General features: G+C 32.2%; 1 long non-coding RNA gene across 1 annotated transcript; it reads right to left on the bottom strand.

Annotated features, from left to right (window-relative positions):
- Nucleotides 1–6447: 6447 nt before the first annotated feature.
- Nucleotides 6448–9786, bottom strand: LOC127719970 (uncharacterized). The gene is made up of 2 exons (XR_007990572.1): nt 9062–9786; nt 6448–6514 (listed from the first exon to the last, which is right to left on the bottom strand). It is a non-coding gene; the product is annotated as an uncharacterized LOC127719970 (long non-coding RNA).
- Nucleotides 9787–10908: the final 1122 nt, after the last annotated feature.

Raw genomic sequence — 10908 nt, 5'->3', positions numbered from 1 at the left:
TTTCTTATGTTGTACTGTTTCACCACTGCACTAGGTTAGAGGGATGGATTGGTGCCAGCCAACATGTCTAACCCTGCCACATTCTATATGAGCCTGTCCCAAGTCAGCTTACTATTGGGTATAGGTTATGCTTATTATAGAAAGCCGTACGGTGGCATATAGTTGTTAACTTCTTCGTCAATTGGTCTCAACTATAAACAAAAACAAAATCGAAAATACAATATAATATGAATTTTTAGCCAAGACTTGACTGGAGTAAAGTGTGAGATAGTAGGAATTAAGAATTTTAATTTCATTATTTTAATAGATGTAAGTTCATAGTCACCAGCCAATAAACCTTCAAAATAATATAGTTATCTTCATAATTCTAACAATGATACTTTTCTTGCCTCATAATAAAAAAGAGCATCCGAAAAAAATAGAGAAATACAATCCTTAACCGAATGGTCAAAGCTACATGCGGGATTGGGTTTAATATTAACACGGTGAAGATTTGCATTTAAAAAACTGCACATATTTCTCAGACGTGTTTGAATAATTTATAAATAGGTGCAGTCCTAACCTGTACAAAGGTTAACTTAGACAGTCCTTATGACTGCTCTCTTAGTTAACAATAGAACATTATAGCAGACCTGCAAGTTAAGTTTATCCTTACAAGACCAGACCTAGATCTGCTTTTTCAGGATTGCTGCTTGACTAGACCAGACCTGAGGATAGGTCTTATGAATAAGACCTTCCCTCATGACATGTCAGCTTGATCAGACCAGACCTGTGTATAGGTCAGCTTGACCAGACCTGTGGACAGGACAGCTTAACCAGATCAGAACAGGTCTGCTGTTAACATGTCCTGTGGTGTGTGGTATTTAACATACCAGTCATGTCGGCCATAGGGACAAGTCTGCTTTTTAATTGGGTCTATGGATATATCATTGTTAACAAAACTTGTTGATACATGTATGTGATGTTACTCAAATGATAATCATCAATCAAAGCAGTCCTTATAAATAAGAAAATGTGGTATGAGTGCCAATGAGACAACTATCCATCCAAGTCACAATGTGTAAAAAGTTAACAATTATAGGTCATAGTACGGCCGTTAACATGGAGCCTTGGCTCACACCAAACAACAAGCTATAAAGGGCCCCAAAAATACTAGTGTTAAACAATTCAAACAGTAAAACCAACGGTCTAATCTATATAAAAAACGAGAAACGAGAAACACTCATGAACCACATCAACAAACGACATCAAAACGCTGAACATCAAAAAGACAATACACAAAAACATGTAAATATACACTGAACGAATAAGTAACTATGACACAATATAAATTAAAAAGATGTTTCAATGTCAAAAAGACAACTTCAACCTAGGACAAAATGGCGTTAGATAAAGTATTGTACACATGTAAATTTGAATATAATAATTTTTTTGTTAGGAGTACAGAAACATTTTTTACCAAATAAATTTGTTATTCATAGTACGAGAACAGAAGTGAATTTTTTTTTCGTCATACTAAATACATATTTGTTACGTTTTGAGGACGTGTTTTTCAACAGACTGTCGGAATTCCAATGGGAACCCATTGTGCCCCTCTTCTTGCCGACTTGTTTCTTTATTATTATGAGGCTGACTTCATACAGGAACTTCTGAGGAAGAAAGATAAGAAGTTAGCAGTATCCTTTAACTCTACGTTCCGCCATATATATGATGTTCTCTCACTAAATAATACAAAATTTGGTGACTATGTTGAACGAATCTATCCAATCGAATTAGAGATAAAGGATACTACAGATACAGTTAAGTCTGCCTCATAACTTGACTAATATCTAGAACTTGACAATGAGGGTCGGTTGAAAACAAAACTTTACGACAAAAGAGATGATTTCAGCTTCCCTATTGTGAACTTTCCATTTCTATGTAGCAACATTCCAGATGCACCTGCATACGGAGTATATATCTCCCAATTGATACGATATTCCCGGGCTTGTGTTTCCTATCATGATTTCCTTGATAGAGGATTGCTGCTCACAAGGAAGCTATTAAACCAAGAGTTCCAAATGGTGAAGTTGAAATCATCCCTTCGTAAATTTTACGGACGCCATCACGAGTTGGTTGACCGTTATGGAATAACCGTTTCACAGACGATATCGGATATGTTCCTTATGTCGTTACTACAATACCCTTCCCATGTCACGAATGTGACTTACCGAATTAGACTATTTACCGGATTTGTAATAACATAAGCAACACGACGGGTGCCACATGTGGAACAGGATCTGCCTACCCTTCCGGAGCACCTGAGATCACCCCAGTGTTGATTGGGTTCGTGTTGCTTAGTCTTTAGTTTTCTATGTTGTGTCATCTGTACTATTATTTGTCTCTTTGTCTTTTTATTTTTTGGCCATGACGTTGTCAGTTTGTTTTCGATCTATGAGTTTGACTATCCCTCCGGTATCTTTCGTTCCTCTTTTATCAAAAGTGGTACATATTAAAAATGGTAAGACGAGATATAACACAAAATAAGTAAACATTGAATAATGGAAATGCATAACAAGTTGTGTCAACAGGTCAAATTAACACAGAAGTACGATTTGAGAGTACTCGCAGTTACTGAAAGCGAGATAAAAGCCATTTATCCAACTGACACTGAATTTCGTCGATCGAACTATCACTTCATTGTGAAACCAAAATGTTGCTTAAACTTTAAGTCCGATTACAGTTAAGCTCAAAGTCAAATATAGCCTTTATTTACAGGTTAATTATTTTTGTTTTATCCTTTATGTTCTGTTATGCGGAATAAACGGAAGAAAGAAACAGTATAAAGACAGCGTAATATCAAGCACATACTTTGATATAATTGGTTTGATGTTTTAGATCTTATAATCACGAACATCAAAGGAAGTTCATTTCCTCTTTTATCTAAACTTTTTCCTTAAAGAATGATACAAGTTAGTCTTCACAAAGCTAAGTCTATTGCGTGCATTTCATTTGATTTTCCATTTTCTAAGCTGTCATAACGATTGCATGATCTGAACTAGTATATTTCGGAGTATTATTTCATCTTATTTATCTCTATGAACATATGGTATGAATTTCTTTTTCTTTTGCAAATGAGATATCAAACGTTATGCATACTAGTATCTTTATGCATGTCGTACCTACAAAACACAAGTTGACAGAGCCATTAGCTACACTAGCGATTATTAGGTGCTTATATGAATTTCTGTTACTGACTACAAATCTGATACACTGGCTTTGTAAAAAACATTCTGAGTGAGGAACAAAATATTAGTTGATTCAGGGGGTACCCAACACTTTGACTAAAATAGATTTGGCTCGTTTGATATTTCCTTTGACCTTTTTACAAAAATAAAAAAAATCAAGAAATTTGAATAACACAATTTACAGGAATAATTTCATTTAGAAACTTGATTTCTCTTTACATTAGTATGTGATTAAAACGTTCAGCTGATTTTTATAGAGTCACGTAACTCCCTTATGTGGTATGTATCCCGTTAAGAATAAAAATATTGCATTGAAAGGTTTGTCGTTTGAATAATACAATACACCGCTGTCGGCCATTTAATGTTTCATGATAACTCATGCTGAGCTTTTTCACAAACTTTAATGACATACATAGGAAAAATTGCAACATATGTTTTCATATGTTTAACATATGTTTTTCATATGTTTAAAAACATATGTAAACATATGTTTAGGCCCGACATGAAAACATATGTTTCCGAACATATGAAAAACATATGGAAAACATATGTAAAACGTATGTTTTTCATACATGTAAACATATGGAAAACATATGTTTTTCATATGATTTTTACAAATATATGTTTTTCATATGTTTTCATACCTGGCTTCAACATATGTTTTCATATGTTTGTCCTAAACATATGTATTCATATGTTTGGCTCAAAAGAGGGACGAAAGATACCAGAGGGACAGTCAAACTCATAGATCGAAAACAAACTGACAACGCCATGGTCAAAAATAAAAAGACAAACAGACAAATAATAGTACAGATGACACAACATAGAAAACTAAAGACTAGGCAACACGAACCCCACCAAAAACTGGGGTGATCTCAGGTGCTCCGGAAGGGTAAGCAGATCCTGCTCCACATGTGGCACCCGTTGTGTTGCTTATGTTATTACAAATCCGGTAAATAGTCTAATTCGGTAGGTCACATTCGTGAAAAGGGAAGGGATTGTAGTTACGACATAAGGAACATATCCGATATCATCTGTGAAACGGTTATTCCATAACGGTCAACCGACTTGTGATGGCGTCCGTAAAATTTACGAAGGGATGATTTCAACTTCACCATTTGGAACTATTGGTTTAATAGCTTCCATGTGAGCAGCAATCCAATATGTTTTTTATATGATTTTGTCTTGGTCCTAAACATATACTTTTTATATGATTTTAATTGTTCAAATGCATTTATTTTCTCATAGATTCTTAACATGGTTTGTATATATATGTTTGTTTTTTTTGCAGTAGGTTTTTTAGGGTTATGTTTTGATTTTTTAATATGTTTTTCTTTGTTATCTTTTTTTGCTGTCAGGAGCTCATTTTGAGTGTAAATACTTCATTGTGATGAGTTGTTGCTTTAAAAAGTAAATAACCCAAAATACCAATCTCCACAGAAAATACATGGCAAAATCAAAAGCTCAAACAAATAAAAAACAACTGTATACAGGCATTCCTTTATGCAGAAAAATAACAGTGCTCCATAATTTTTATATCATGTAGAATTGTTTTTATTAACTTGTTGTCTCTTCTATTTTCATATTTTTGTCTCTTTGACATACCACATTTCTATTGTCTATATTCTATTTTGGTTTGTTTGTCTCTTCGACATTCACCATTTCTGTTGTCTATATTCAATTTCCATATGTAAGTCTCTTTGACATACCCCATTTCTATTGTCTATATTCTATTTTCAAATGTTTGTCTCTTTGACATTCCCCATTTCTTTTGTCTGTATTCTATTTTTAATATTTTTGTCTCTTTGTCATACCCAAATTCTATTGTCTATATTCTATTTTCATATGTTAGTCTCTTTGACATACCCCATTTCTTTTGTCTGTATTCTATTTTTAATATTTTTGTCTCTTTGGCATACCCCATTTATTTTGTCTGTATTTTATTTTCAATATATTATGTCTCTTTGTCATACCCAAATTCTATTGTCTATATTGTATTTTCATATGTTAGTCTCATTGGCATACCCCATTTCTATTGTCTATATTCTATTTTCATGTTTGTCTCTTTGACATACCCCATTTCTTTTGTCTGTATTCTATTTTCAATATTTTTGTCTCTTTGTCATACCGAAATTCTATTGTCTATATTCTATTTTAATATGTTAGTCTCTTTGACATACCCCATTTCTATTGTCTATATTCTATTTTCATATGTTTGTCTCTTTGACATACCCCATTTCTATTGTCTATATTCTATTTTCATGTTTGTCTCTTTGGCATACCCCCTTTCTTTTGTCTATATTCTATTTTTAATATTTTTGTCTCTTTGTCATACCCAAATTCTATTTTCTATATTCTATTTTCATATGTTTGTCTCTTTGACATACCCAATTTCTATTGTCTATATTCTATTTTCATATGTGTGTCTCTTTGACATACCCCATTCTATTGTCTATATTCTATTTTCGTATGTTTGTCTCTTTGATATACCCTATTTCTTTTGTCTATATTCTATATTCATAATTGTCTCTTTGACATACCCCAATTTTATTGTCTATATTCTATTTTCATATGTGTGTCTCTTTGACATACCCCAATTTTATTGTCTATATTGTATTTTCATATGTTTGTCTCTTTGACATACCCCATTTCTATTGTCTATATTCTATTTTCATATGTGTGTCTCTTTGACATACCCCATTTCTATTGTCTATATTCTATTTTCATATGTTTGTCTCTTTGACATACCAAATTTAATTGTCTATATTCTATTTTCATATGTGTGTCTCTTTGCCATACCTCATTTCTATTATCTATATTCTATTTTCATATGTTTGTCTCTTTGACATACCCCATTTCTATTATCTATATTCTATTTTCATATGTGTGTCTCTTTGACATACCCCATTTCTTTTGTCTATATTCTATTTTCATATGTTTGTCTCTTTGACATACCCCATTTCTTTTGTCTATATTCTATTTTCATATGTGTGTCTCTTTGATATACACCATTTCTAATGTCTATATTCTATTTTCATATGTCATTATGTGTGTCTCTTTGACATACCCCATTTTTCCTATAATGTATGTGATATTTCTATTGCTATATCACCATACACAGATATATAATTGGCTTCACTGCTGTCTATTACTGGTGCATGTGTATGCAGCTGTTTTTTTGGAAATATCCTGTATGATTTAGAAAGACAACTAAATTGACTTTGAGTTCAATATTGTATTAATCTAAAATTAATGTTCTTTGGTTCTGTTTCTTTACTTTTCAGTTCCTGCAAGTAAAAATAAAAGAACAGAGTTTCAATGTCCACCTAGTCGTACAATTTTTTATCTATCAAGGGGCAATATTAAAAAAAAATCATGTTTTTTTGTTCTCAAAAATATTTATAAATAAAAAATGTGCTTTGGGGGAAAAAAGTTCTTTTTCTTAATACTAAATATTTCAAACCGACCTTCAAGGGCATTACTATGATAGTATACTACATGTTTAAGTTTAATAAAAAAAAATGAGAGCATTTACGAGGCCATTTCCCATAAATTTATTATTTCCAAGGGGAAAATGTTTATCGGCCAAATTTATAAAACTTGACTGGATAAAACTGATATTAACCTATAGAATAAGTTTTAAAAAATCTGGCAAGAATTGTACCTGCAAGACAAATATAAACACCTTACAATCATTCCATAAACATAAAGTAGTTCACCTATTCTTTTAGTATGACTGTATCTAAAAAAAGACCAAATCAAGAGAAATTTAATATTGACCAATAAACCATGAAAACAAGGTTAAGGTCAGATGAAGCCTGCAAGACAATTTCAATTTACAATCATTCCAGAAACCAAAAATAGTTCACCTTTACCTTATAGTATCTGGAAAACAGACGAAGCAAGAAACAAACATCCAATGAACCATGGAGATGAGGTCAAGTTCAGGTGATTACTGTCAGACCCATTGGTGGCCTTTGGCTGTTTTCTGCTCTTTGGTCGGGTTGTTGTCTCTTTGACACATGTCCATTTCAATTCTCAATTTTAGATCAGTACACCTTACAAACATTCCATACACCAAATATAATTGACTGAATGCTTTAGTATCCAAAAATAAGACCAAAACATTAAAACTTATTACAGATTACAACTACCAGTTGGACATCTTCACCTTACAATAATTCCATACACCGAATATAGTAGACTTATTGCTTATAATACCCGAGATATTGACTTGACCACGAAAACTTTCTGACAGAGTAGACAGACACTAGGACCTTACAAGGTACCCACATACTAAGTAGATATAAATATCCTATTACCATGAATACTATAAATAATATTAATAAGAGAGAAATTATGAGAGAAATTAACAATACAAAAAATCTTTATTTTTTCAGGTAATCACTGAACAATGAAAATGAATTCAAGGACAATGGACAGTTGACTGACAGAAACTTCATAACATACATATGCATCTATATACATTGTACATAGTATGAAGCGTCCGTAAAATATAAAGATTTTAAGAAGTTTGTTAACCCCACCATGGACGCAGCCGCCTGATCAATATCCCTATGTCGAGCTTTCTGCAACGGAAGTTGCAAGCTCATCAAAAGCCCATTTATTGGTTGAAATACAATAAGGTGAACTGATAAACATTTTAGTTGGGGAAAAACTTAATTTTTGCATCTTTTATTATTTTGTTATTTTGTTATTTCTTTTTAAGTGCTTGTTGATGAGTCCAACACTTTCTGGCTGATTCTGACATTTGGTTCTTATGTTGGGTGCTGTCTGCCATACTGTGTGTAGTTTTTTTTTTTTCATTGGTTCACATTTTTTCATCCTTATACCAGTTACAGCCATAATAGGTTACTTTATGGTATAGATTTTGATCATTGTTTGTGGCTGTACAGTGACCAGCAAATGTTTACATCTTCGTCCTTTGGTTTTTTAATTGATAGTTGTCACATTGAGAATTACTAGATGTTTATTGTTATAGTACTCAGTAACAGTAGTCTCAGACTCAGGATAATTAAGGCTTATTGTACTTGTCATATGCAAAGCCCTGTAATTTTCTTAGTTGCAAGTCTTGTTTTGCCTTAAGTTAACATAAAATAAGGAATTTGAGCCTTAGATTTGAGCTTTAATCAAATGTGATGATTTTCTTGGTAATGCCGGAATGTGATTCTTGTCCGCTCCTGCATGTCCTGGAATCACTCATAATTAAAATTGGGAAAAGGTTACATGTACATTATGACCTACGCAATGTATGAAAAGGTATATACATTTTTTAAATCTAAATTACATGAAAAGGGGGGAGTAATTGATCCCCAGGGGCACCCCTATCTATTAAGTGTAAAATAGCTATTAATTGCTAAAGAGATAACAAAGTCGTCTACACAGTTTCATGGTTTTAAAACAACTGATAAACAAATACAAATACCCCACATGTATCATAAGATATGCAGGTCTGCATCAGTTAAAGTAATTAAGTTCTGTTGTGACATTAGATAAACAATTTCAATACATTACATCAAGTAATGAAGTATATGATATATCCCCCTCCTTTTTCCAAGTTTGTCTTATTGTCAAAAGGGTTTATAAATTATATGGTTATTTGGGATGTATGTGTGTCTTAATCTTGTAATATCCTCTTTATGACATATAAATAGATAATGAAACGGATTACCCAATGCAATTATATTTATATTACAATATCGTTCTCAGGTTTACAAATATCTACAGTCAAATAGTTTTTCGTGAAAAATAAAACACACACATCTTCCTGCTTTTATCCAATAATTAAACAAAATGTGCATAATAATATTTACCTTTCGTTGCGCTTTTAGGGTACGTAAAATTATCCATCAAAACAAAAACACTTTGACTTTCGTTGCGTTGACATTCAATAGTTTCATAAATTTTCTATGTTTCGTTCCCCGGTTTCTTCCAGTTAATCGACAAGTCACCCTTTTCAATTTATCTGTTTATAATACATTTTTGATTCACCAGTTTGAAAAACCAAAGTTCCTTGTATCATCTATCTCTGTCCATTCTTAAAAACTTTTAAAAAGACAGCAGCAGATGATCGCGTGAGCGTCCATGGATTTTGCGACATAGTACAAAAAATGGTAACGGTGAAAAGATTTCCGGGTTTCCGTGTTCGACGTACCATGCAAGCTTTCGTACATTTGAGAGTCTGGAATCAAGATGGGGGTTTAAGAATAGAAAATAATGACAAAAAGTGCAAAATAAAAAACAGATAGTAAAATAAGCAGAAATATTGAATAAAGAATCATTGAGAATAATGGGATTATTTATAAAAAAAAGAATTGAGAATAAAGAACAAACTAAATAAAGAATATTTATTCATATTATTATTTAATATTTATAACTCATTCACTTAATTTACATTCTGTTCAATTCAAAATTAGATAGCTCTGCTGTTGGGGTGACACTGACAGGGCTGACATGCTTTCATCATCATGATCATGTGGGATTTAGTGGGAAGAGTAGAAAGTGAACTTTCCGGTTTGAGAAATACGCTATATAGATAATAAATGAAAAAATGTATGTCAATTTTTTACATTTTCTCAAAACATTTTTTTTAATGTCCTTTAAAACATATGTAAACATATTTTATAAAACATATGAAAACATATGTTTACTTTCATATGTTCTCATATGTTTCAAAACATATGTAAACATATGTTTTTCATATGTTTGGACAAACATATGAAAAATATATGAAAATCATATGTTTTTCATATGTTTTGAAAACATAAAAAACATATGTTGCAATTTTTCCTGTGTACATTAACCATTAACAATGCTGGTAAACTGCTAGTCACAAACATCGAAGTAGTAATTTCGCCGGTATTGACATGCTTTTTAACATACCTCTTGTAAATTCTTCGTTGGTAAATCAAGAAATCAATAAGAAACCGAAGTTCAAACTACCGCAGGCAAAGTCGACCTTAAATCTATATGGCTATTCAATGGATTCATTTTTGATCATATATATAAATCCTCAGTTATTTAAGAAAAACGAAAAAGAAGATACCAAGGAGGTTATTAAACATAAAAGTCTAATAAAATCAGACGACAATATAGCAAAAAAAAAAAAAAAATATGACGAGAAAACAAACAACAAAACATAACACATCAAATAAAAGATTGGGAATATACATTCTTGGCTTTAAAATTTTGCGTTTTGGCGTTTCTAATAAAGGTACATCTAGAAAGGAACGTCTAAAAGACGTACAAATAAAAAAGTTTTGATAAAAATATCAGACTCCAAGGTAAATTCAAAAAGTGGACAGACCTTACATAATCACATGGTCGACTATAGCAACTATATTAACCGACGGAACGAATGGAAAACAAAAGAGGGACGAAAGATACCAGAGGGACAGTCAAACTCATAGATCGAAAACAAACTGACAACGCCATGGCCAAAAATAAAAAGACAAACAGACAAATAATAGTACAGATGACACAACATAGAAAACTAAAGACTAAGCAACACAAACCCCATCAAAAACTGTGGGTGATATCAGGTGCCCCAGAAGGGTAAGCAGATCCTGCTCCACATGTGGCACAACTGTCATATCACTGACTTGGTACAGGAATGTTCCAGTGATATAAAGTTTTATATAATAAAATAGATCATTGGAAT

This window comes from Mytilus californianus, unplaced genomic scaffold, assembly GCF_021869535.1.
Source record: "Mytilus californianus isolate M0D057914Y unplaced genomic scaffold, xbMytCali1.0.p SCAF_11, whole genome shotgun sequence".
Lineage (NCBI taxonomy): Eukaryota > Metazoa > Mollusca > Bivalvia > Mytilida > Mytilidae > Mytilus > Mytilus californianus.
The sequence above is the reverse complement of the archived record's forward strand: the minus strand, read 5'-3'. Positions and strand labels throughout refer to the sequence as shown.